The 25,721-nt window shown below is 43.0% G+C and overlaps 1 protein-coding gene across 1 annotated transcript in view; it reads right to left on the bottom strand.

Moving 5' to 3' along the window:
• Positions 1–24,128, bottom strand: part of CYP1B1 (cytochrome P450, family 1, subfamily B, polypeptide 1) — a 41,780-nt gene extending 17,652 nt beyond the window's left edge. The window contains 1 exon segment of the mRNA NM_001131822.1: positions 23,895–24,128. The gene's annotated coding sequence lies outside the window, so the exon portion shown is untranslated.
• Positions 24,129–25,721: the final 1,593 nt, after the last annotated feature.

Here is a 25,721-nt window from a genome sequence, read left to right as displayed (position 1 = left end):
CTAGAGAAAAGAGAGTAGAGACACGGAGGGAAGGGGTTCGGGGGTTCTTACCTTCCAGAAAAGCGGGAAAGGGGTTGGGGCATGGAAATAAGGGGTTGGGGCACAGAGATGAGAGGTCAGGGCGTGGAAATAAGGGATGGAGCACAGAGATAAGAGGTCGGGGTGTGGAAATAAGGGATTGGGGTACAGAGATAAGAGGTTGGGGCACGGAAATAAGGGATTGGGGCACAGACATATAAGAGGTTGGGGCACGGAAATAAGGGATTGGGCACAGAGATAAGAGGTCGGGGCACGGAAATAAGGGATTGGGGCGCAGAGATAAGAGGTTGGGGTACTTGCTCCTCCTCTAGAAAAGCGGGACTTGCCGCTTAGGGTGAAGGAGAAGGGGTTGGGGATTTCTTGCCCCCCAGAAAGGCAAAGAAGGGGTAGAGACACGGAGAGAAGGGGTTGGGGTACTTGCCCCTTCCCCAGAAAAGCGGGAGTTGCCGCTAAGGGTGAAGGACCAAGGCAGGCATCCCTGCGTGGTCTGACACCTCTGAAACCTGGGTGAATAATCAGAGAGGTGTCCCTGCAACTATTAAACACCAAGGGAAGGCTGCCTTCCCTAGTCCGTGACCGGCGCCGGAGTTTTGGGTCCACGGATAAAACATGTCTCCTTTGTCTCTACCAGAAAATGAAAGGAATTGAAATTAAGAGAAAGGAGAGATTGAAGAGTGGAAAGGAGAAAGTGGTTGAGGGACAGTGAGAGAGGTTGGAGAAGAGAGTAAAAAGAGGCCACTTAACTGATTTAAAATTGGTGAGATGTTCCTTGGGCTGGTCAGTCTGAGGACCTGAGGTCGTAGGTGGATCTTTCTCACGGAGCAAAGAACAGGAGGATAGGGGATTAATCTCCCAAGGGAGGTCCCCAGATCCGAGTCACGGCACCAAATTTCATGCATGTCCGTGTGAAGAGACCACCAAATAGGCTTTGTGTGAGCAATAAAGCTTTTAATCACCTGGGTGCAGGCAAGCTGAGTCCTAAAAGAGTCAGCCAAGGGAGATGGGGTGGGGCTGTTTTATAGGATTTGGGTAGGTAAAGGAAAAAGGGGGATTGTTCTCTGGTGGGCAGGAGTGGGGGGGGTCACAAGATACTCAGTGGGGGAGCTCTTGAGCCAGGATGAGCCAGGAGAAGGAATTTCACAAGACAATGTCATCAGTTAAGGCAGGAACAGGCCATTTTCACTTCTTTTGTGGTGGAATGTCATCAGTTAAGGCAGGAACCGGCGATCTGGATGTGTACGTGCAGGTCACAGGGGATATGATAGCTTAGCTTGGGCTCAGAGGCCTGACAATACAGGCTGACAAGGATTCTTTCTTTGTATTAAGCAGTTTTTAGGTTTCTTGGATGGAGTGGTTAGCACCAAGGGTATTGGCTACCAATCCTAATTTCTATTATTTCATGTAGACAAATGTAGACAATTGATGTTTTCTCAATCCTATGTAAAGTTGGTGAGAAGGTGATTTAGAAGATTCTGCTATTTTTATTGACGTAAATTAATCTAACAAAAGATAGTCACTTGCTAAGTAGATGCAACTTAAAACAAGTTTCCTACTCCTGCTCCCCTTCCAACCTCGTTGCCCATGAGCTCTGTCTGGTATTAGTGAAAGCCACAGAAATACATGTAGCGAAAGCTACATGTATTCTAGTTCCTCACCAAAATGCATATTTAGAGGTAAAGGGGTGTAATGTCTGCCACTTAACCTCAAATGGCTCAAGGAAAAAATAGAGGGGTTGGGGGAGAAGGAGAGGGACAGAGAGGAGAATGAGAAAGTAAATGTGGTCAATGTTAATTGGCGAATCTGGGTAAATGGGAGTTCTTTGTGATTCCTTGATACTCTTCTGTAATTATATCAAAATTAAAAGTTAAATATAAGAACATAAAAAAAGATCTTCCCAACATTTTGATCTTACATTGCCTTCTTAGCTTCTCTTGAGGGTTTCTTGTAAGCAAGGACAGTGGAAAGAAAGTGAGATTAGTCTGCAGTTCACGGTCCTGCATCTGATAAGTCACTCCTGGAGTTTAGGACTAATAAAAAGTTTGTGCTCAATTGCAGTCATTCTCCTCAGCACTATGGATTATAACCTGTACTTTCTGTGCTGTCCTTGTTCTTTGAATGATTTGAGTGTATCTTGTCTCTTTTATCTTAGGCTTTCTTCAATTCCTTTTGAAAGCAGAAGAAATATAAGGTAGTGTCATGCCCTTAGTTCTACTGTGCCCCTGTGTTAAGGGGCATAATCTACTCAGGGTTTTATGTGCTTCATAAATGCAGCAAATGGTGCTGTGCTTTAATGGTTTTTCCCAGCATCATTCCCAGTTCTTTCTTTCCTTTGGTTTGCTTCCTTCTGCCCTTTTCCTTCCCCTTGCTTCATCCTTCTTTCTTCTCTCTCATTCTGTCTCTCATTTTCCCTTTCTCTGGGTCCACTCCTATCTTCCTCACCCTCATTCCCGCAAGACCTCCACTCTCGTCTCAGGTGCCCCCTTTTCTGTTCTGCTGTCTCTCTTCCTCTCTTCATTCTCTCTGACACAGAAGAGTAAAGAGTCATGGCAGAGGGGAAAAGAGTGAGGGAAATAAGAGGGAGCAGAGAGCTACAGCAACTAAGAAAAAGAAAAAGGAACAAAATACACAGCCCTGGGGCTAAAAGATAGTCAGGGTGGTCAGTCGCTTTGTCTGGGCTCTCAGCTGGTGTACTTACCTCTCCTGCTCAATGTTTGAGCCTGTGCCTCTGCTGCTTAATATTTGTGGGGTGAAGCTCCCACCAACTTGGCACAGTGATGATTCCATACGAAGGGAAGGGATGCCAGGGTCTGTGGTTGCTTTTGCACATTTGTTCTCTGAGCTTCTACTACCACCTACTCTAGTTCCTGAAATAGACTTTTCTCTCCTCCTTTTCCTTCTCCTCCTGCTTCTTCCTTTTTTTTTTTTTTTTTCAGAGTCTTGCTCTGTTGCCCAGGCTGGAGTGCAGTGGCACCATCTCGACTCACTGTAGCCTCCACCTCCCATGTTCAAGCGATTCTCCTGCCTCAGCCTCCCGAGTAGCTGGGACTGTGGGGGTGCACCACCATGCCTGGCTAATTTTTGTATTTTTAGTAAAGACAGGGTTTCACCATGTTGGCCAGGCTGGTCTCAAACTCCTGACATCAGGTGATCCACCTGCCTCGGGCCTCCCAAAGTGCTGGGATTACAGCCGTGAGCCACCGCGCCCAGCCTGAAATCAGCTTTTCTAACAGTGAAACAGGGAGCCTACTGTCCACAACTTTGGTCAATAGGGAAACACTTTATTTCCCTAATTCTTTGACCAACCATAGAAAACCTTTAGGCAGACGAAGGATACTAGTTTTCCTTTTTATTTTCATTTTCTAAAAATAAATATTTACCAGGTTACCAAGAAAATACATAAAGCAACAAGTAAAACACCCCACCACCAAAAGAATGTACATTTGGGCTCAGCTAAGATCACAACATCTAGCCATGGACATGTTGACTGGTACAGCCTCCAGGTTTTTGAATGGTTAGCATCCAGATTCTAGTCTTTCTCTCTCTCTATCTCTCTCTCCCTCTCCATTTACCTCTTAGTTTTTAGCATTAGATCTGCATTCCCTCACAGGTTTTTTTCTCTTTCCACAAATGGACCAAAATTCCAGTTGAAAACTCTGGGTGTATCCAGGGTTTGAGAAAATAATTGATAGTTAAATAACTTAAGTGGTTAGTCCTACCCTGCGTGATCCCAAAGGAGAACACAAAGGCTGGATAATCATACGTCAGCTTTTTTGACCATTGACTCCCAACAGGATTTTTCCCTTCTATTGAAGTGATCATTTCTCAACTGTTGTCTGTTCTATTGTTGGACTACTTTGTTTAGAAAGCTCTAGATGCTAGGAGGTTCTTCCCAATATTAAGAAAAATTCTGGAGTGAACTTTCTTGCCTTCTGGTAAATCTAGAGCTATTCTTTGGAGTGACATAAAGCAAGACTCATTCTCCTTTCCTGTCACATGTTTGAAGATGGAATTGTGCTGCTTCTGAGCCATCCTTCCACCAAGTAAAAATGCCCCAGTTCCTTATCTCTGCCTTCTGGACAATGTACTTTTTCAGTATGTCCATCTGAGTATGGGCCTGAAACTGAACGTAGTATCCCAAATATGACATTCTGTCTAGCCCAGAGGGGTGTGGTTACTTCCCATTAGACATAGTGTTACTTTCAATGCAAACAAAGTTTTTGCCCTGTTTTAATATATCTGCATCCCACTGTTAAAACATCTATATTCTACTAAGATTGTGATAAACAAAAATCTTCATCCTTTAATATAGAACTTGGTAGCTGGCTGAGTCTTTACTTGCACTTGTATTACTGATTTTTCAAAAAAATACTACATGTGAGATTTTACATTTATTTGTATTAAATGCATCTTGTGGCTTTAGGATGGTGTTCTGGCCTACAGAGGCCATGCTGATACTCCCAGGAGCACAGACTAGGACAGGACAGGAAGACTGTCCAGGGAAAGCATGGCCCAGTCTGGACTACTTCTAGGCAAAAATCTTTGGACTGTGGTTTATGTTATATAGTCGCATCATTATACATCCAGAATATTATGCATATTAAATTATTTTTCTATTTTGGCCAGATATTTATTCTTAAAACACACACACATAGTAACATAAATAAATTTTTGTTGCAAGAGAGTCAATCAGTATATAAAAATATGCAGAAAAATGAGAAAAAAATGGGAAAACTCACACTCCCACCCCTTCCCAGAGTAACCATGGGTACCATGTGCCTTCTCTTTATGTACATGCATACGGTTGTACATAGAGATAGATAGATCCACTTCATGATTTTAAACTACTGCATAGTATGACCATGACATTATTATTATCATTACTATTATTATTGAGACAGGGTCTTGCTCTGTCACCCAGGCTGGAATGCAATGGTGTGATCTTGGCTCACTGCAACCTCCACCTCCCAGGCTCAAGCAATCCTCCTGCCTCAGCCTTCCAAGTAGCTGGGACCACAGGCTCATGGCAGCATGCCTGGCTAATTTTTGAGTATTTTTTAGAGATGGGGTTTTGCTATGTTGTCCAGGCTTGTCTCGAACTCCTGGACTTAAGCCATCTTCCCACCTCAGCCTCCAAAGTGCTGGGATTATAGGTGTGAGCCACTGCGCCTGGCCAACATTATTTATTCAACCAACAACAGCGACTTAGATGGTCATTTGTGTTGTTCTCAACTCTATTATTAGAGATTCCACTGCAGTGATTTCACTTTTCTGTGCAATTCTGAATCCATTTGCAAATGTTCCCCAAGTATTGATTCTTAATAGAAATGCTTGAGCCGTAGGGATATATGCATATATGCTATATCCTCACTGTCTTCTGAAAAGGTTTGCCAATTCCCATCTCTATGAACCTTGGCTTTGTACCAAGTAGAATGTACCTAAATACTTTTCCTTCTATAAAGGATGGTTACTTTGACTTAGCTTTGCCAACATGGAACATAACAAACAAAACAAAAATTTTACTTGTCTTTCAGACCTATTTTTTCTCTTAAAGAATACATATGCCTGTGTTCAGATTATCTCCTCTTCCTGACAGATGAGGGAAATCCTCAGATGAAAGCTGGTAAAATGTTAGAAGGGGGAAATTCCAGATCTCTATATCCCTATGGAACACATCACAGAAGCCAGGATTGGAGAGCCAACTCCACACACCTCCATATCCCCTCTTAGATGAATGGCAATTCTTTACAGGCCCTGGGCACAGGCCCAAATGCTTTCCCGGCTTGTCTAATCCTCCAGAGGAGATCAAAGGCAATATGGCCAGCATACCCAATCATTAGGAGTTTGGCTTCTGGGGCCAGGCACTCTTGGGTGTGAGCACCAGCTCTCTTATTTATAAGCTGTAACCTTGGCCATGTTATTTAACCCTTCTGAGCCTGACTTTCCTCACTTGTACAAGACAGGTAATATACCAACCACAGAGGGTGGTTTTGAGGATTAAATGAGATATTGATTGTAAGGAAACAAATAGCGCAGTTGATGGCAGAGTGAGCGCCCAATAACAGTTAGCCATTATCATCATTACTACTACTTACTAAGTCCTTATTTCTGTCCAGTAAAATCCAAGACATGGCAAGGACTTGAACCTCGCAGGAATAAAAACATGGCCCACTTGGTTCAGCGTGACAGCTTCCAGGGTGGCATGCCGTTACCCACCTGCAAATTCCTAACAGCCCAAGGTGGCACCAGTCACTTCCTCCTTGCCTCTCTCAGGCAGCACATTGAGTGGCTGCTAGCATCACTCCAGAGCCAGACTGAATCTGAATCTGGCTCTCCTACTTACACCGGAGTGACTTCCATTCTAGAAATCGCTTCTCTGGGTCCAGCTTACACTTAAGTGAATGGAGATGTAAAATGGAGATGATACCAGTACCGATTATGCAGAGTTGTGGTGAGGACTGAATGAACTAATACATGTAAAGCTTTTAGAAGGGTGCCTGGCATGTGGTGGGTGCTCAGGCATCATTAGCTGTTATCATTATTCTGTGGGAGGCCATTTGCTGCTGCCTTAAGCAGGCTGATCTCACAGAAACATCTGCTGTTGGCAGAAGAGCTCAGCACCAATAGCCAATTTGTGTTTCCCTCCAACTCCCAGATGGCAGCTCTGCAGCACTTTCTCCTCATCTAATTTCTCCTCACCCAGACGCGCTTCACATCAGGACCCTTAGGTAGTGCAGAGACAGTTCTTTAGGCAGGGGGTTGCCATGTTCCCAAAAGAGCCTGATGAGGCCATGCTAGGCCTCTTCCGCCAAGCCAGGCTTTCAGCCAGTCCCTCTGTGACTTTTATGGATGCTTTGTAGCCCTGCGGCAATGAGGCTCCAGGACAACACTCATGCAATTCCCTGCCAAGGAGAGTTCAGAAAACTGCACGCTGTGCAGTGCAATTGGGAGGAAACTCAAGGGAGTGATGTCGTGGGACCTCCCGGTGGTGATTTGTGCAAATGAAGCAATGCTATCCAGCTTCCCAGAAAACACCGCCTTTTTTTCTTACATTACAGCTCTGAGTCAAAGTGTACTGTGGCCTCAGACCTGGGGCATACAGCCCATTTGACAGCCACACTGAGGGAAGCTGAGCCTACTTCTAGAGCCTGTACCAGAAGGCAGAACGGGAGACTCCCAGCTCTCCCTTATTAAAGGCCAGGGAGGAAATTGTCTCGAATGCTCTCCAGTCCAAAATGGAAAGTTAGATTCAATGGTCTGTACTCTTGGGCTGACTAACCTCTGTTTTTCCTTTTCCCATTGTGCTGAGTCAGCCACGGGTGGGTTGTGCATTTTAAGGGTTTGCATGCAGAAGGAAGGAAAGCTTCCCAGTTTCTGAGCCTTGAGAAGGTGGCACTGTGGTCTCCAACCAGCAGCCATGCCCCCAGGCACCTCATTCTCCTACACTATTTCAGGGACTTCCTGGTGCAATAAGGATGTGACTGAGCCCTGAGCCCCGAGGTTACCAGCCACACCCCAGTGGAATCCCTGGAGCTATGGGGTAAAATAGAATCCTCTTCCACAGCAAGGGCACAGAAGGGACTCAGGGCTGGTGGGAACCTCCATTTCTGCCCTCATTTACTCTGGACTCTGAATGTAATACCTGAGGCTTCCTGCAGCAAATCAGAGAGGTGAAGAGCAACTTACAGGTATCTTTTTTTTTTTTTTTTTTTTTTTTGAGACAGGGTCTCTGTATGTTGCCCAGACTGGTCTTTAACTCCTGGGTTCAAGGGATCCTCCTGCCTCAGCCTCCTGAGTAACACATATCACTCAACAAGGAATAAACACCACAACAATTTTGAGTACCACAGTCGGAGCACTGTGCCCTGCTAAATGTGAGGAGCATTCTCCTCTCTGATGTTATCATCATAAGGCCAGGGCCTATGGCTTAAGCTCCTCCATTCCCTTAGAGTCTCCCAAACCACACAAGAAGTTTGGAGACAGAGAAAGTAGCTAATATTTCCCCCTAAGTGCCAGGCACTGTTTTTTATTCTTTACATTAACAGTTTCATTTACTTCTCCCAGTCATCCTAAAAATATTGGTATATTTAGCCTGCTTTATATATAAAGGGATTAAGGCTCAGAGACAGTAAACTATTTGCCAAATGTCACAGAGGTTGCAAGTGAGAGGGGTCAGGATTTGAATTCAGGTCTGCAGGCACCAAAGCTCATCTATACCACACCAGTATGCATTTGTTGACTTACTGCGTATCATCCTAAGTCTTACAGAAGCCCCGCCCCTCTAACTACACTAACTGTAGAGGTCTCTAGTACTGTTATGCCTATTAGGGACCTGGGCCACCCCAGTGCCTTCTCCTGCCCTGTGAGCTGACTCCCTTCAGGATCCCAAGACCACAACAAGCAAAGCCATCTTGTTGCCAGAGCCTGATGCAACTCACACCCTCTTCCTCCCCTCCCCCTGCAGAATATCCTTGGTATCTGCCCAGCAATTTAATCTCCACAATTTGTAATCAAATCTTGGGATGGCTTAGAAAATCTTCCTTTAACACAGTGGCTGGAACATGCAGACAGTTGGCATGCAGCCTCCACAGGGGCTTCATGACTAGATCTGCTACACTCAAACCCATTATATTGAAATTACCATAAAATTCACACTATTCCAATCCTCAGAAATGATGGTTTTATTTAGAAGTGAGCAAAAGCAATGATTTCATAGGCCCCAGTGCCAAAATCTTAGCTCAATGTTTCTCACATGTTTTGTTTTCAGAACCTCTTCAAACTCTTAGATATTGTAGAGTTTAGCTAAGTATCTATCAATATTTGTAATTCTAGAAATTAAAGCTGAAAAACTTATATTTGTTAGTTCATTAAAAATAATAAACCTAATACATGTTAACATAAATAACATTTTATGGAAAATAACTAGTTTCCAAAGTCACAAATATTTAGTCAGAGTGGGCAATTTTCAAAAATATTGTTACAAATCTCTTTAATTTATGACTTAACAGAAGATAGCAGGTGACTCACATCTGTTTCTGCAGAAAGACCCCCCAGTAAATTTGTAAGAGAATGAGAGTTAGAAATGCAAATAGTGTTTTATTCCCACAGCTGTAACCTTGTGGGTTTCCTGAAAAGGGTCTCAGGGGCCATCCCGACGGGGTGCCTGGACCACACTTTGAGAACCATTGTCTAAACCTGAGTGTGTTTTTTGGGCCGGGCGCGGTGGCTCACGCCTGTAATCCCAGCACTTTGGGAGGCCGAGGCGGGCAGATGACGAGGTCAGGAGATCGAGACCATCTTGGCTAACACTGTGAAACCCCGTCTCTACTAAAAAATACAAAAAAATTAGCCAGGCGTTGTGGCGGGCGCCTGTAATCCCAGCTACTCAGGAGGCTGAGGCAGGAGAATGGCGTGAACCCGGGAGGCGGAGCTTGCAGGGAGCCGAGAGAGCGCCACTGCAGTCCGGCCTGGGCAAAAGAGGGAGACTCCGTCTCAACAACAACAACAAAAAAAAAGAGTGTGTGTTTTGTTTTGTGTGTGTGTGTGTGAATGTCTCTTCATCCAAGAAAAATCTAAATGGGCTCTTGTCTTGGTATAGGAAGTAGGTGAGGGTGCGGTGGATTTCAGAAAAGATAATGTCCCGGTTACCGATTTTAAGAGAACAGCCCTGAGACAAGTGTGGGCACATTGAAACACCACTGCAACCCTCTAAACTATTGCAGAGTTGACACCACCAGGTGTCTGGCTAGAAAGATGTCATCTTCCCAAGACAGCCACCTGCCCAGATGATGTACCTTAGCCCCAGGAAGGAGGAGGAAGAAGAGGCAGACAGAATGATGCCCAAACCCCTGCGGCCCGGAGACGAGGTGGTGCCTGAGTCAGGAAGCTGGGAGAGCCCAGCTCAGTGGAAGAAGCATGTGGATCCTGCTTAGGTGTGAAGCCAGGAGGGCTTCTGAGCCACAGCCTGAAATCGAAGCCCAGGATCGAGCCACAGTCTGAAATTTTTGGATGGCAGCTCTGCCAATTAAACCAATGGTAACAATAATAATGTACTGTCATATTTGTAAGAGCTGCCATATATGGAGCATTTTGAGCCAGGCAATGTGCCAAGCACTTGACAGAAATCATTTCATTAATCCCACACAGCCAACCCTTTGAGATAACCATTACCCTCATCCCTTTTTTACAGACAAATAAAGCAAGGCAGGAAGAGTTGGAGTTACCAATCAAGGTCACACACACTATGTTGGTTGAGCTGAAATTTGAATTCAGTTCCGCCGGGCTGCAAAAACTCTCTGCTGCTTCCCAGCTGCACCAGCTAGGCAAACTCCTGCCAGAGGAAATCTCACAGTTGGAGTGCAGTAGGCATAGATTTCTCCTACTTAACTGGGGGGAGGCTGTAGTCACAGAGAAGGGAATACTGTTGTGTCCCATGGGAAGAAACGTGAAGACGGAGTGGACACTTCATTCCTACTCCAATCAGCCATTTGGAGGGTTCAGGGCTGAATTGTAATGGGGGCATCACAAAACTTAGGGAGGTGAAGAGCCTCCCTTAGGGAGGTGACAGCCTCAGTACATGGCCCCCAAGCTTTCAGATCCCTTCCTGCACCCCTCCCCACCTAGCTCTGCACTTGGCATTGTTGCTACTAGCCAGGAAGTTTGAGATCTGCGCAAACCCTGCCCCTCCCCGCCGCCCCCCCCCCCCCCCCGAAGCACTACCATCCCTTCAAAGTTCAGACGTGGGGTCCTTTGGAGCCCTGCTCCCTAGAGGATCGCCTGGCACATGGCCACCTCCACATCCCGCCCCTTCTGAGCTCAGCCTCCCAGAGGTGTGAACTTCTTACAAACACCCACTATCACCCAATTCCCTGGAAAAACAAACAGGACAATTGTGTGAAAATTCCATTCTAAGGCATCCTCCCTTCTCTGTAACCAGAGGCTCCAAGGAGTTCAGCGTAGCACGAGCTTTTAATTTGCGTGCAGACAAGCACAAAAGGTACAACCGGATATACCTGTTATTTCCCAATGACCTGAGAGCCCGAAGTTTATGTTAAGCCTTGGGTTATGGCACAGCTTGCACGCAAGGCTCTGCAGCTCCTGCAGGCAATTGAGAAGTGGTGGTGTACAGGACAGAGGAACAACTCTGAAGTGACAGCACATAATTTAATTCCCCCTAAGCTTTCCAAGCATGCAGACTGTTCCTTTTTTGTCAGCATATAACCTAAGTGATTTGTTCTACTCAGGCAAGAAATGTCTAATTTAAACCACATTGCAGCTAAGCCCTTAGTGAAGAAAGAGAACTCCTTGAGGCTTAGCCGTGCGTGGTTAGGCTGGTGGCAGCTGAAGCAAAGCAGACCCCTTTCAGCCCCTGTATTTCTTACTCAGGTCATGACTGGAGATACGTGGGTTGGGGGGCTCTAATCACCACACTCACTCTTCTGTCTCACGCTTCATCCCTCGTGAATGGGTTTAGTTTTAGTAAGAATGTTTACAGGAGAGTGTTGGCTACATGTCCCCAACGTCCCGGGTTTGAGTCCCATCTGAGCCACCAGGAGTTGGGTGACTTCAGGGAAACCTCTTAAACTCTAACCATTGTTTTTTCTTCTCTGAGAAACAGGACAAGTCGGTGGTGGGGGTGCACAGATTGACATATTTCCGTGGCAAGTGATCTGGCTTAGGAAGCAAGAGATCTGTGCTCCAGCCCAGCTTTGTTCCTAACTAGCAGTGGATTTGCAGCAAGGAACTTTTCTCTGGGCCTCAATTTCTTCATCTGTAAAATAAGTGGGCTGGATGAAATGGTCTTTAAAGTTCCTTCAGCTATAAAATACTATGTATGTCTTAAATCACTTGGAGTTTGACAAAATAATAGTTATAATAATTATTATTGTGATTTCTTCCTACAATCCCAAAGATTTCACTAGCCATACAAATCTTTTAAAATTCTTCTTTAAAAGTACTTTTCTTGGCCTTACTGACATGAAACAAAGAAGGATTCTAGGCCCCCAGATGGTAGGATTTGGGGTAGAGATTCTGTGTCTGTCTCATTCCCCATGGAATTATCAAATTTCCCCCCCCAGCCACGCCAGACTGCTAAATGGTCTCTAAGTACAGCCTACATTTCAAGGCTGTTTCTTCAGCCAAAAATGCCCCTTCTCTCCTTGTCTGCTGTGAAACTCCCTTCCTTTTACCCTCCTCTTTCCATTATGGGACTGTTTTCTCTTCTGGGCTCCCTTGAGCACTTCACACTATTATTCCATTGACTTCATGCTGTTATTTTTGGTTTTGTATTCAATATATCTTTGCTCAACTAGACCCTCAGGAACTCTGTCATCTGTACCACCCAGCCTCTCCTTCCCAGCCTTCCCCAGCACCTGGGACACATTCATGGAAGAATTAACTTTTGAACCCTGTGGCGTTCATAACAATAGGATAAGAATGCTGCATGGGTTTAGGATAGACGTTCACAATCTGAGATGAGCAGCGCTAGCCCCAGTCCCCAAAGGAAACCTAGTTAGGGTGGTGATTAGAGACATTTTGAACAATTACTTCAGGAAAGGATCAAATTCATTGAAAAACTGCTTATCTTAGTGAAAATGTTGTAACTATGGAAAGACATAAAAGACAAAATGTTAATAACTGTATCCTTGGAAGTGCCTTTAAGAATATGAATCGTCTCACCAAAGTATTTGAAGAAGAATGTGTGTGGTTGTTTGCATGTAGCTGCCTATAGTTAAGAATGTTACATATTTCATTTCTCCCAGGATCACTCAGCCTAAGAGAAGAATTCGAGGTTACTTTTAGGGGGGAAAGGACATTTACACTGGGAATTCAATTGATGGTAGTTACGTGTCCTTTTTCTTTAATAATTGGGATAAGTATGACACATACAACTTTACACAGCATTCTCGGGGAATGGGGAGAGAAGCTAGAGAAGACTGGGATGAGTGAAATACAGGCTTGATTGAGAAACTAAGCAGAATTTCTACTACCAGTGAGGATTGAGGGAGCAGCGTTCCTGTAATGGAGGGGAAATGAATAAAACCTCAACTCCTAGCTCAACAGGGACCTTTCTTCTCCTAGCCAGCTGGAATGCAAGCTTTAAAAAAAAAAGGAAGCTTGGGGAGGGCTATTTTTTTTTTAATAAGACATCTCAGAAATGATCATGAACACGGTAAAGCTGGTTTTCAAAAAAGGAAAGTGAGAAAAGTAGTGACAGCTTGAAGCTGGTAGTTGAGGAAGCAAGAGAACTTCTGAACCCATGAAGAGAGTATACCCGGTTTGGGTGGGCAGGACTCCAAAGCCTTTAGGATCGATGGACCAGAACAGAGAAATGAAAATGCAACAAAAACAGCTGTGGGGAAAAGGCAGAAGGGAGGTAGGAAGCGAAGAGGGTGTGTACTTTTCCTTTCTGATCTAAGAAAGGGAAATTTTGTACTGGGAAGAGTTATGCGGGGGGAGGAAGGAAAGGCGCCAGGAATGCCTGGAAGGTATATGATGTCTGACCTTATGATCTCCTGCAACATTTTCTACACCGATTGTGTCCCTTCACCTCTGCTCTAAAAATGTCATTAGGTAAATATCTGTTTTATTAACATTGTGAGAAATTAGCCTCATTTACAGAATTCCACAAAACAACTTGCAGTAATGAGAGGCTGCTAGGATGTAGGTGATACTAGGAGAAGCAATGCCGTATCTGAATTCCCAGGGCTCTGGAGGCACCACTTTGGGTTTAAAATCTTTCCTTAGTGACCTTGAACATAATGAAATAGGAGAGAACGTTGATCTCAGAGTAGTAATAGCACAAACCACAGCCTTAATGCCCAGCAGGCTTAGTTCGCTGGAATAATTAGCCTAGGAAATGCATGACTTAAGATGTCCACACAGTGGCCCCCACAAAGTCTGAAGGGGAAACAGAGAAAGCCAGAGAGCCTTTCATAGACGGGAACTAACTGCGTTTACATGCAAAAGATCCATCTCCTGTGGCTACCTAAGAGCAATGACTCTCTGGGGGTGGAATAATTTATACATGTGTAAAAACATTTATTTTTCCACATATTTACTTCAAGTGTGTGTTAAACTATCTGCAAACAATTCCAGACCCCCTCCCCATCTTATTTTTATCCTAAAGGCAGTGTTACATGGATATCCAAATGTTCTGAGAGGACAATCTTAAATATACAAAAGATTTCCTAATTTATCACCATTTGCATGCTGGAAACGGACAGTGCTAACTTGGGTAATATCCTTCTAACTCTGATTGAATTATATGTTAATTCCTTGTGGTGGTCTTAAATTTCAGACACTATTAGCAAATTATGGAGGAAAAGCAAGATGGTATGATTCATGAACTATCACAGCAGCAACAGTTTCTAATTTCCACCCATCCTCTGTGTCATGTGATATGTTTCAGAAACTCACTTAAAATTGAGAAAATAAGCCATTCCTAATTGTACTTAAGTAAGGAAATAGCTCATTTACGAATCTAAGAAGATTAAAGAATATGGCTTTTGTGTGTTTGTTTAGAATCTATGCCAAAATTTTTTTCAGAAGCATAAATCTGGTGTTTTTTCTTTTCCTTAAAAAAAACTTTAATAAAGCCAAATAGAAAGAAAGAAAGAAAGAAGGCTCCACATGCAGTTTCAGCACTAAGGGATCCTGACAAGTAATTCACCTCTGCTTTGAATGTGGGATTTTTACACTCTATGACATATACCTTTGGAGTGGTTTTGTTTTCTTTGTTTTTATTTTTGAGACAAAGTGGATTTTTTTTAATCCATCGTTGCATTATTGGAGTTTTATGTGATTTAATGTATAAAAAGTGAGTCTATTCTCCAACTAGTTGTTTGGGTTTCCATAAAGTTCAATTTCCACAGGTTACCTCAAGAGGTCTTTTAAAAATGAAATTTCAAGCCTGTTGCTTGATATTCTTTAACATGTTCTCAATTAATTTGCAATAAAGTCCAGCCCCCTTCCTATTGCACACTGTTGTACCCTTCCTGCCTTTTTCATGCACTGCTCTCCACCCACCCTGGCTTCCCGGCTTTGCCTCCAATGTCAGAGTGATTTCTGGGCTTGCTTTTTTTTTTTTTTTTTTTTTTTTTTGGCCTGGAAAGTTCTGGAAAGTTCTTCGCTGAAGAACTTTCAAATGGCTACCTTCTTCATGTATCTCCTCTCGGAGCGTCATTCCCTGACCTTCCTTTCTAGGGCTCTGAATCCATCCCATTGCTGTCTATCCAGTCACTCTCTCTTTTCTAGCTGGCATCCATCACAAGCAATCTGCTTATCTTGTTTTTGGTGAGTTTATATCTGTTTCTACCACTAGATTATAAATTCTTCCAGGATAGAGATCTAGTTTATCTCATTCACCATTCTCTTCCCTTAGTGCCTGGTATGTAGTAGGTGTTCAATAAATATGTACTGAAAGAATGAATGAGTGATATGATATTGATCTGTACCTATTTTTTCTTTTTAGTCTATCTTTGTTGAATTTTGGTATTGATTTTATGTGTCAGTACCTGAGAAGGAGAGAAGTCCTTGAGTTGTTGTGTAAATGTGGCTCAAGTGAGATGCTGAACAGTGCCAGCCATGTGGACTCTGCCACAGTGAAGGAGGAAGGTAGAGAAAATGGGTTCCAGTGTGTGTGTAGGTGGGGGTGGGAGTGGGAGGGGTGTGTTGATTTAGGGATGTACAGAAAATGGTGGTGTGCTTCATGCCTTTTTTTTTTTTTTTAAGAATGAAACCAGGACATCAACTGAGCATATAAGAGGGGAAAGTGGTGCAGTAGGGTTAAGGCATAATGAAAAGATTTAGAATTATCTTAAAAGAGTAGGAAAGCAAACCATGTAGAGATGTATAATAGGATTCCAGTGTTGAGTTTCATTTTTTCATCATGAATTTGAAATTAGACAGCTGGAATTTGGGATTGCCCTAACACTTGAGGTGGGAAGGTAAATTGTTAATCACTTTTATGGAGCCAGTGTCCTTTGACCAAGCAATCCTAGTCTAGGAATTTATCCTAAAGACAATTGGACAAGTTTGAGAAAATGTATATACAAAGTCATTTAACAAAATATTTTATTATAATTGACAACAAATAAATGGAAAGTACCTAAATATTCAACAATATGGGATTGGATAAATTCTGAAACATACAATGGGATATTTTGCAGCTATTAAAGACTGTCTATATTCATTGATATGATGAATAGGCATGATGAGTTATTGAGTGAAAAAAAATGCAGTTTTTAAACCAGCACATAGTGTAAAACCCTTTTTTAAAAATCATTTACACTCATGTATTTTAGCATAAAGAAAGACATGGAAGGATGTTCACCAAAATGTCAAATCTTCTCACCCTCTTCTATGTATCTTTTTGAATTGGGTGAAATGTTCTATAATGAGTATTTGAAAACAGAATAAACAGAAAAAAAAAGATTTAATTAGATCCCATTTGTCAGTTTTTGCTTTTGTTATTGTTGTTTTTGGTGTCTTTGTCATGAAATCTTTGCCAGTTCGTATGTACAGAATGGTATTGCCTAGGTTGTCTTCCAGGGTTTTTATAATTTTGGGTTTTACATTTAAGTCTTTAATTCATCTTGAGTTGATTTTTGTATATGGTGTATATACAATCTTCTACATATGGCTAGCGAGTTATCCCAGCACCATTTATTGAATAAGGAGTCCTTTCCCCATTGCTTGTTTTTGTCAGTTTTGTCGAAGATCAGATGGTTATAGGTGTGCAGGCTTATTTCTGGACTCTCTATTCTGTTTCATTGTTCTATGTGTCTCTTTTTGTACCAGTACCATGCGGTTGTGGTTACTGTAGCCCTGTAGTATAGTTTGATGTGATGCCTCCAGCTTTGTTCTTTTTGCATACAATTGCCTTGGCTATGTAGGCTCTTTTTTGATTCCATATACATTTTTAAATAGTCTTTATTTCTAGTTCTGTGAAGAATATCATTGATAGTTTGATAGGAATAGCACTGACTCTGTAAATTGCTTTGGACAGTATGGCCATTTTAATGATATTGATTCTTCCTATCCATGAGCATGGAATGTTTTTCCATTTGTTTGTGTCATCTCTGATTCCTTTGAGCAGTGTTTTGTAATTCTCATTGTAGAGATCTTTCACCTCCCTGTTTAGCTGTATTCCTAGGTGTTTTATTCTTTTGTGGCAATTGTGAATGAAATTGCATTCCTGATTTGGCTCTCAGCTTGGCTGTCATTGATGTATAGAAATGCCAGTGATTTTTATACCTTGATTTTGTATCATGAAACTTTGCTGAAGTTGTTTATCAGCCAGGATCTAATGAAACTTAAGAGCTTCTGCACAGCAAAAGAAACTATCAACAGAGTAAACAACAATGATCTACAGAATGGGAGAAAATATTTGCAAACTATACATCTGACAAAGGTCTAATATCCAGCATCTATAAGGAACTTAAATTTACAAGAAAAAAGCAACCCCATTAAAAAGTGGGCAAAGGACATGAACAGACACTTCTCAAAAGAAGACATACATGTGGCCAACAAGTGTATAAAAAAGCTCAATATCACTGATCATTAGAGAAATGAAAATCAAAACCACAATGAGATACTATCTCACACCAGTCAAAATAGCTACTATTAAAAAGTCAAAAAATAACAGATGCTGGTGTGGTTGTGGCGAAAAGGGAACACTTACACACTATTAGTGGGAGTGTAAATTAGTTCAACCATTGTGGAAAGCAGTATGGCAATTCCTTAAAAAGCTAAAAACAAAACTACCATTCGACCCAGCAATCTCATTACTGGGTATATACCCAAAGGAATATAAATTCTTCTACTATAAAGACACATGCACACATATGTTTATTGCAGCACTATTCGTAATAGCAAAGACATGGAATCAACCTAAATGCCCATCAGTGGCAGATCAGATAAAGAAAACGTGATACATACATACCATGGAATACTATGCTGCCTTAAAAAAAAAAACAGATCATGTGCTTTGCAGAAATATGAATGGAGCTGGAGGCCACTATCCTTAGTAAATTCACGCAGGAACAGAAAACCAAATACCTCATGTTGTCACTTGTAAGTGGGAGCTAAATGATGAGAACACACGGACACAAAAGGGGAGCAACAGACATTGGGGCCTATTTGAGGGTGGACAGTGGCAGGAAGGCGAGGATCAGAAGAAATAACTTTTGGGTACTAGGCTTAGTACTTGGGTGATGAAATAATCTGTACAGCAAACCCCCATGACACAAGTTTACCTATGTAACAAACTTACACATATACTCCTGAACTGAAAATAAAAGTTAAAAAAAAGAAGAAAGACCCATCTGTGTAGTGCTCTCTCTCTTTTTCTCTTATTTGGTTTATTCTCTTCCTTATCCATTGCATGCATTAACCCTTTAGAACTTCCGGTGTTCTGGGGACCCTGAAAGATCAGCTAGCAGGACTATTGCAGGGCTCAGTGCAGTGATGCAGAGGCCTCCTCCAGCAATCCTGAAGTTGAAAGAGAATATCCACCTCCCTTATGCATAAGGGATAGATTTAGGGGTGGCATTGAAGGTCTTTCTCCCATTTTGCTGGCAGCGGTAGCAATGCATTGGTTAGCAGGAGAGGTTTTTTCTCTAGCCAGAAACTAACACTTGTGGAGTTCCTGCTATACACCAGCACTGTGCAGGGTGCTTTACATTTAAAAAATAAATCTGTTTAATCTTCACAATAATTCTACAACGAAAAAATTGTTATCTCCATTTTATAGCTGAGAAAATAATGAGGCACAATGAAACAAAGCCACTTGCATAGCACACAATATAGGAAGGAGTGGAGTGAGAATCTAAAGTCAAGTTTACAGCATGCTGTTTTCCAGGCAAAACTACTTTCGATTTAAAATCAGATTCTTTTCTCTCCCCATTCTCCTCCAGCTAGCTCTTCATCCATGTGGATTTGTCAGGAGACAAGGAAAATCAAATTTCCAGCAATGCGTATCTAGTGTTTAACAATCACATCATTACACATGAAAAAATTTTGAAGTTTGTCAGATCACCATTGTATGAAATATTTCCTACTTGGGACCATACAGCTCTGTATTTTTCTGATCAGTTACAATTTTTAGGATCTAGTCTTTATCCCAGAGACCCAGATCTGTGTATTCTGTATTCTTTTGTACCCTGTGTTATTGCTTCACCAAGAGTATACTCCAGGTGATTTTTTTGTGTGTCCTTAATTTTATCATTTTGTGGTCATTAATAACATCAGTTCACAATAATATTATTAAACTGTCCACTACAGTGTGCGTTTGTGAGCACTGGCAACAATTTAGCAGAACAGAATGAGTTAGGTTCCCAATTGTGGTAGATCACGTGGAGTAGCAAACAGAGCACAGAAACTCTGGATCCTAATTCTTGATTTCCCGGCAGTGATACCTGCCCATTCCATTACATAAAGTATAAGTGGCAGAAGATCAGGGAGAACCATAGGGCTGTAAGATATTTTATAAGTTGTTAAATAAGGGGACACTGCTTTATTTGGGGCATGTCACTCATCTCTTCAACATCGTGTTAGGTAGGTATTATGGACTAAATTGTGGCCACCCAAAACTCATACATCGAACCCCGGGTACCTCAGAACATAATCGTATTTGGATATGGAGTCTTTAAAGAGGTAATTAAGTTAAAATGAGGTTGTTAGAGAGGGCTCTAATCTAATATGACTGGTATCCTTATAAGAAGATTGAAGAACACAGATGTGCACAGAGCAAAGACCACATGAACACACAAAGAAAACAGCCATCTGCAACCCAAGAAGAGAGTCCCAAAGGACATTGTGATCTCTGACTTCTGGCCTCCAGGATTGTGAGAAAATGAATTTATATCGTTTAAGCCACCAGTCTGTTGTACTTTGTTATGGCAGCCTGAACGGGCCAATACAGTGAGGTTCCCTGGAAGACTTTCACATGGGGACTTGCACGCAAAAAGTTTAACAGGGAGAGCTCTCAAGAGCAACCTCCGGAGGGAGCCAGGGAGGAAAGAAGAACTGGGCAGAGAGAGAAGCTGACCTCTGATTCAGCTGCTACAAGGTTCTCAGCTGATCCTACAGGGTGTTCTGGAGCTGGGATGGCCCCGCAGAGTTGCCTGGAATCAAGGCAGGGCCCAGGGAGGGAGATAACCTTGGCTAAGGCAGCTTCCTTCAGCGGGGGGAATTCCCAGTGAGGGACTCAATTGTGGCTGTTTGCAGTGGGCACTGGACAGCTGGGAAATGAGTTTCTCTGCCCTGACGAGGGGTCTGGGTGACACCTCACAGCATCCATCGCAGACCTGCAGCTCCTAGTGTGCAGACCAGGATAAGCATAATGCCTGTGGTGCATTTCCCCGCAGGCGGCTGTGAGGAGCTAATGAGATAATGGATATGAAAATGTTCTGCAAACTGTAAAGACTATCAATATGTTGTTATTCATCATTATCTGTTATTTGTTGCTATCCTGTCCTTTCACCTTCCCCAGGCCGCAATTATCACATTTTCTCTTTCCCTAGCTTTATTTCTGGGTCACTAGCACAGGGAAAAAATAAGAGGAAAAATCAGAGTGGAATTCTAAAAAACAAAGGTCCTGTGCTTTTCTGCCCAAAATATGTACAATCCTCAGTTGGCACTGTCAGGAATGGGGACCGCCCTCATGGAGAAGTGGCACTTCCACTCCTAGCCAGCCTCTGTGTGAGCTGGACTCTAAGGTCAGGAGAATGAGGAGGCCGTGAAGGTCTTGGCCGTCTCTTTTTCCCCCCATCTCTACTGAGACATAGATCGAGACAGGGACCCATAAATCACCTTGGAGTTAAATCAGGGGAAAAAGAAAAGCCCTCTCAGGCAACAGCATTTCACAGCAGCAACAGGAAATTGTAGGGAAAAGAGAAAAGTCAAAACTCAAGTGAATATCTGAGTCATGGTTCGGAGAGGCCCCAAATACCTTTCTTATGGAGAGTCAGAAGAGAGAACACAGAGAAAACTGAGAGGTTTTTTTTTTTTTTTTTTTGAACTTTTTAAAGGAGAATTTGTTTTTAATCCTGTGAAGCTAGTAAACATCTCTTTAAAGAATGTGTGTGGTCACACAAGTTGAAGGGCTAGAAAATTACCTCCTCACAGCCCAGATGGTTTTAAGTGGGAACAGATAGGAAGGAGGGTGAGTTAAAGCTCCCACCCATACCACAGGACCCTGCTGTTCCAGCCGCTTTCCTCTGCCACTAGCTCAGGAAGAGCGAGGGCTGCCTCTCGGACACAGGGAGTTCCTGCAGGCTGACTTCAGGCACTCCAGAATGAGGTGTCTGTATTTTCCTAAGTGCTGAGGGTCACCCTACCTCCTCCTCTTTATTAAGATTCTCTGAACCACTCAGGAATTGATACATAAGTTAAAAATAAATTACTTAGGCAGATAGTGAGGGTACAGAAGTCCTTGGTAAGGTTTTCCTTTTAATGAAAAGCAGCCCCAATACTTTCCCTTTCTAACAAAGAGCAGCCTGTGAAATCAAGCTACAGACATAGATGCCAGCAGAGGAATACTACCTGGGACTAGGCATGTTCAAAATGGCGGTTCAATCTTCTCTTCCTTTTTTTTTTTTTTTTTTTTTGGTTAGTTTGTTTGTTTTTGTTGTTGTAGCTGTTGTTTGAGACAGAGTCTCGCTCTGTTGCCCAGGCTGGAGTGCAATGACGCAATCTAGGTTCATTGCAACCTCCACCTCCCGGGTTCAAGTGATTCTCCTGCCTCAGCCTCCTAAGTAGCTGGGATTATAGGAATGCACCACCATGCCCAGTTAATTTTGCATTTTTAGTAGAGACGGGGCTTCACCATGATGGTCAGGCTGGTCTCGAACTCCTGACCTCGTGATCCGCCCGCCTCGGCCTCCCAAAGTGCTGAGATTACAGGCGTGAGCCACCGCGCCCAGCCCATCTTCCCTTTCTCTGTGCCAGCCACGTGTACAGCAAGGAACAGACAACATGGCGCTGGTCAAGTGGAAAGCTCTTTTGCTTAATAAGATGAGGGTGAGGTAGCCAGCCTTCCTACTGCTATGTAAACATCACACCTGATCGAACCAATCTGTGGGCCCTATGTAAATCAGATACTGCCTCCTCAAACCTGCGTAAAAGTTTGGAGAACTCTGCCCCAGCAAGTCTTTCCCTTTCAGAAGCCCCGCTCTCTCGCTAGGGAGAGAGCTGTTCTCCTTTCTCTTTCTTCTGCCTATTAAACCTGTGCTCCTAAACGCCTCCTTTGTGTCCCTGTCCTAAATTTTCTTGGCGCCAGGTAATGAACCCTGGGTATTTACCCCAGACAACGAAGCCACTTCAGAATGACAAAACAACAGACATGGGGATTTCTGGCAAACAATAAACCACAAATGAACAGAGAGAGATTAGAAAACAAATCTAACCACAGCAGAGGAGGAGAGGAGAAAATGGCCTCTCTTCCCAGAAACACAGGAGAGACAGGATGCAGGCTGCCCTGTTCTGCGCCTGCCCCATTCTTTAGTAAAATACCGTCCTGGTGTGGTGAGACTTTTCGCATTATAGGGCCCAACTGGAGATCCAGTCATTTTTACTTATGCTGTGAGCCAAGATTCTGAGTAAATGGGTTTATCTTGATTGTAGTTAAAGTGTCTGGTTGGGAACATCCTAACATGGAATATTATACCAACAATAAAAATCGTGGAAACGTGGGGAAATGTCGATATCTTCATAACTTAAAATAGGTTAGCAGTGCATTGCCAACATAAATAAAACAATATATTGAGTGTGATTCCAATATTGAAAAACAAAATAAAGAGCACTAAATCTGCCAAGTTCAAAGACCAGAGTGCCAGATGCAAAATGTTAAATGTTTCTTTCTGTGATGGGATTATTTTTTCTTTATATTTTTCTGTATTTCCTGATTTTTTTTTCTACAATAATCATGTTTCTACTATAATCTGAGAAATAAAACATGAGAAAATTTGGTCAGATGAGTTGTTCCAGGATTGTGATTATTTCTCCACAAACAGATGCTCCTCAACTGATAATGGGATTTTGTTCCTATAAGCCCATCATAAGTTGAAAATATCGTATGTCAAAAATGCACTTCATACACCTGACCTACTGAACATCATAGCTTAGCCTCACCTACCTTAAACATGCTCGGAACACTTACATTAGCCTACAGTTGAGCAAAATCATCTCATGTAATTTATTGACTACCATACCGAAAGTGAAAATCGAATGGTTGTGTTGTTCCTTAAAGTATGGTTTCTACAATACATACTGCCTTTGTGCCATCATAAAGTCAAGAAATTGTTAAGTCAAATCGTGAGTGAGGGATCATCTGTACATTCATACACGGTATGAATACATGGGGGTGTGTGTGTGTCTATGCATGTAAATGTGTGTTTCAAAGCTCTCGGGTATTTCTTCCTTCCCAGCTAGGAGCCTCTTTTCCTCTGCTGAGCTCTCAAATCTTGTGTAATTGCACACCACATTTCTGGAAAGACAATCTCTTGGTACAGCACCCCCAGCCTTCTACCAAGGGATTCCAGCAGATGTTTACTCCCAGCTCAGCTTGGATAGGGCCACCAAGGAGCCTGCCTTTGGTCTCCACAGTGACTTCCTGAGGTAAGACTGAAGAGGGTGGGAGCACCACGGTTTGTTGACCTCCAGCTCTGCTTGTATCTCCTTTGGCAGAAGGGGTCCCAGGTGGTGCCTACATTCTAGATTTTAGAGAGGACACCACCTCCAAAGAGCTGAACCCAAAAACTGATGTGCTCCAAAGACGTGAAAAAAGACAGACCCTGCCAGACGAGCACCCTTAGGCTGTTGGCACCGAACTGAGGGAGGAAACTGGGACTACCCACCTGATGTTGCAGCTTTTTTATTCTCCCTTCGTCACTGTGAGAGGTCTGGACTTCTTCTGACATAAACAGCCTCCTTTCATCAAAGGATCGTGCCATCCTTTCTATTTTCTAAGCATTAAAAGGCAGTTTAAACAGAACAGTGACTTAGGCAAACGTTTATATTCTCCCTTGCCCTTTTCTTTTTCCGTCCGGTAGAATTTCTCCTGTTCTATTGTTGATCGCTTTGTAAAAGCCCGTACATTCTTAGCTGCCAGGGCATGTCTTTGGAAGCATTACCACATACCTGTGAATGATTAATAAGCTGTGTTTGGTTAATAAGCAACATTCAGCTCTCATATTAATCACAGATTTTTAAAGTTAGACACAGCTGGTGACAATTTAGTGACACCGGGTCAGCTTTTTTTGAGCATTAGCTTTTTTTGAGCATTAGCTCAGAGGAGAGGCTCAATGCTGCCAGATGTCACCAACCAAAAAAAAAAAAAAAAACCTAACTGGGTCCTCAGAGAGGACCTGGGGGATGCAAGTGTGCACACAAGAGCAAGAGATCCCTGTTCTTTTCAAGGACTCCTTTTCTGGAGGACTGTCACCTCCAGAGACCCCATGCTTCCTCCTCATGGTTATAACTTTTCCCCAACTCTTCAAGTGTCTAGAGAAAGCACATTTTCTGAACCAAAAATCAGGGTTCATTGATTGGCCATGAGTCCCAAATTAAGAATGCCCTGGAAAAATTGGAGAAAATATTGAGGCATTAGCGGCATTCTGCATAGGCTATATTTGTTCAGCCACATTGAATAACTTACTCTATGCTTAGTACCTCCAGAGAGTGGGGTTACAAAGAAGAATACCCCCTGTCTAGTGGGTCTTCACTGGTGTGCGAGGCTCTTCTGGGCAGGAACTCCATTCTGACTTGTGTAGGTTGCAAGTGGAGGGTCGGCCGTGCTCAGCTGGGCTGATGGTTTCCCCTATTTGAGCCCTTCCTGGCACAGTGTGTCTCCTCTGATTTCTCGTTCCCAGAGCCTTTCCTCAAGTAGGGATTGCAGTTCTTGCTCTCAGTTCCTTCAGCTAGAGAATGGAGATCCTTTCACTGACCCTCTTCAGATCCTGTTCTTGAGCTCAGTCCAACAGGACACCTGGCTTCTCTGTTCACATAGGATCTTCTTTGGGCCAGGCCAAACTTTCCTCTTCCATCTCTCAAATTGGCCGTTCCCTCTCTCAAGGACTGGCTACTTCTCACGGCCCTCTTCTTCATCTCTTCATTACTCCCGGTCTTACAGTGGCTTTGCAAACATCTTTCACATTTCTCCTCACCATGGTCTCTGTATCCTAAATGAAGATCCAGAAATGTCTTCATTTATCTTTAATGGATAATGTAGAGGGTGATTCCTGTCTTCAATCAAAGAGAAAGAGGTATAAGGACAATACAGCCAGGCCATTTCACCTACAAATGCTGACCTTACAAAAGACCAGTAGGTGGGGACAGGTGGGTGAAGGTCCTAACCCAGGGCTTCTCTGTGCTGGGAAGTCACAGTTTTTCTTTTGTTTTCTGTCTTTTCTTTAAGTTCTGGGATACATGTGCAGAAAGTGCAGGTTTTTCACATAGGTAAACATGTGCCATGGTGGTTTGCTGCACCTATCTACCCGTCATCTAGGTTTTAAGCCTCGCATGCATTAGGTATTTTTCCTAATGCTCTGCCTTCCCTTGGCCCCCAGTTCCCGACTGGCCCCAGTGTGTGATGTTCCCCTCCCTGTGTCCATGTGTTCTCATTGTTCAACTCCAACTTATGAGTGAGAACATGAAGTGTTTGGTTTTCTGTTCCTGTGTTAGTT

The sequence above is a fragment of the Pongo abelii genome, chromosome 12 (genome assembly GCF_028885655.2).
Source record: "Pongo abelii isolate AG06213 chromosome 12, NHGRI_mPonAbe1-v2.0_pri, whole genome shotgun sequence".
Taxonomy (NCBI): domain Eukaryota; kingdom Metazoa; phylum Chordata; class Mammalia; order Primates; family Hominidae; genus Pongo; species Pongo abelii.
The sequence above is the reverse complement of the archived record's forward strand: the minus strand, read 5'-3'. Positions and strand labels throughout refer to the sequence as shown.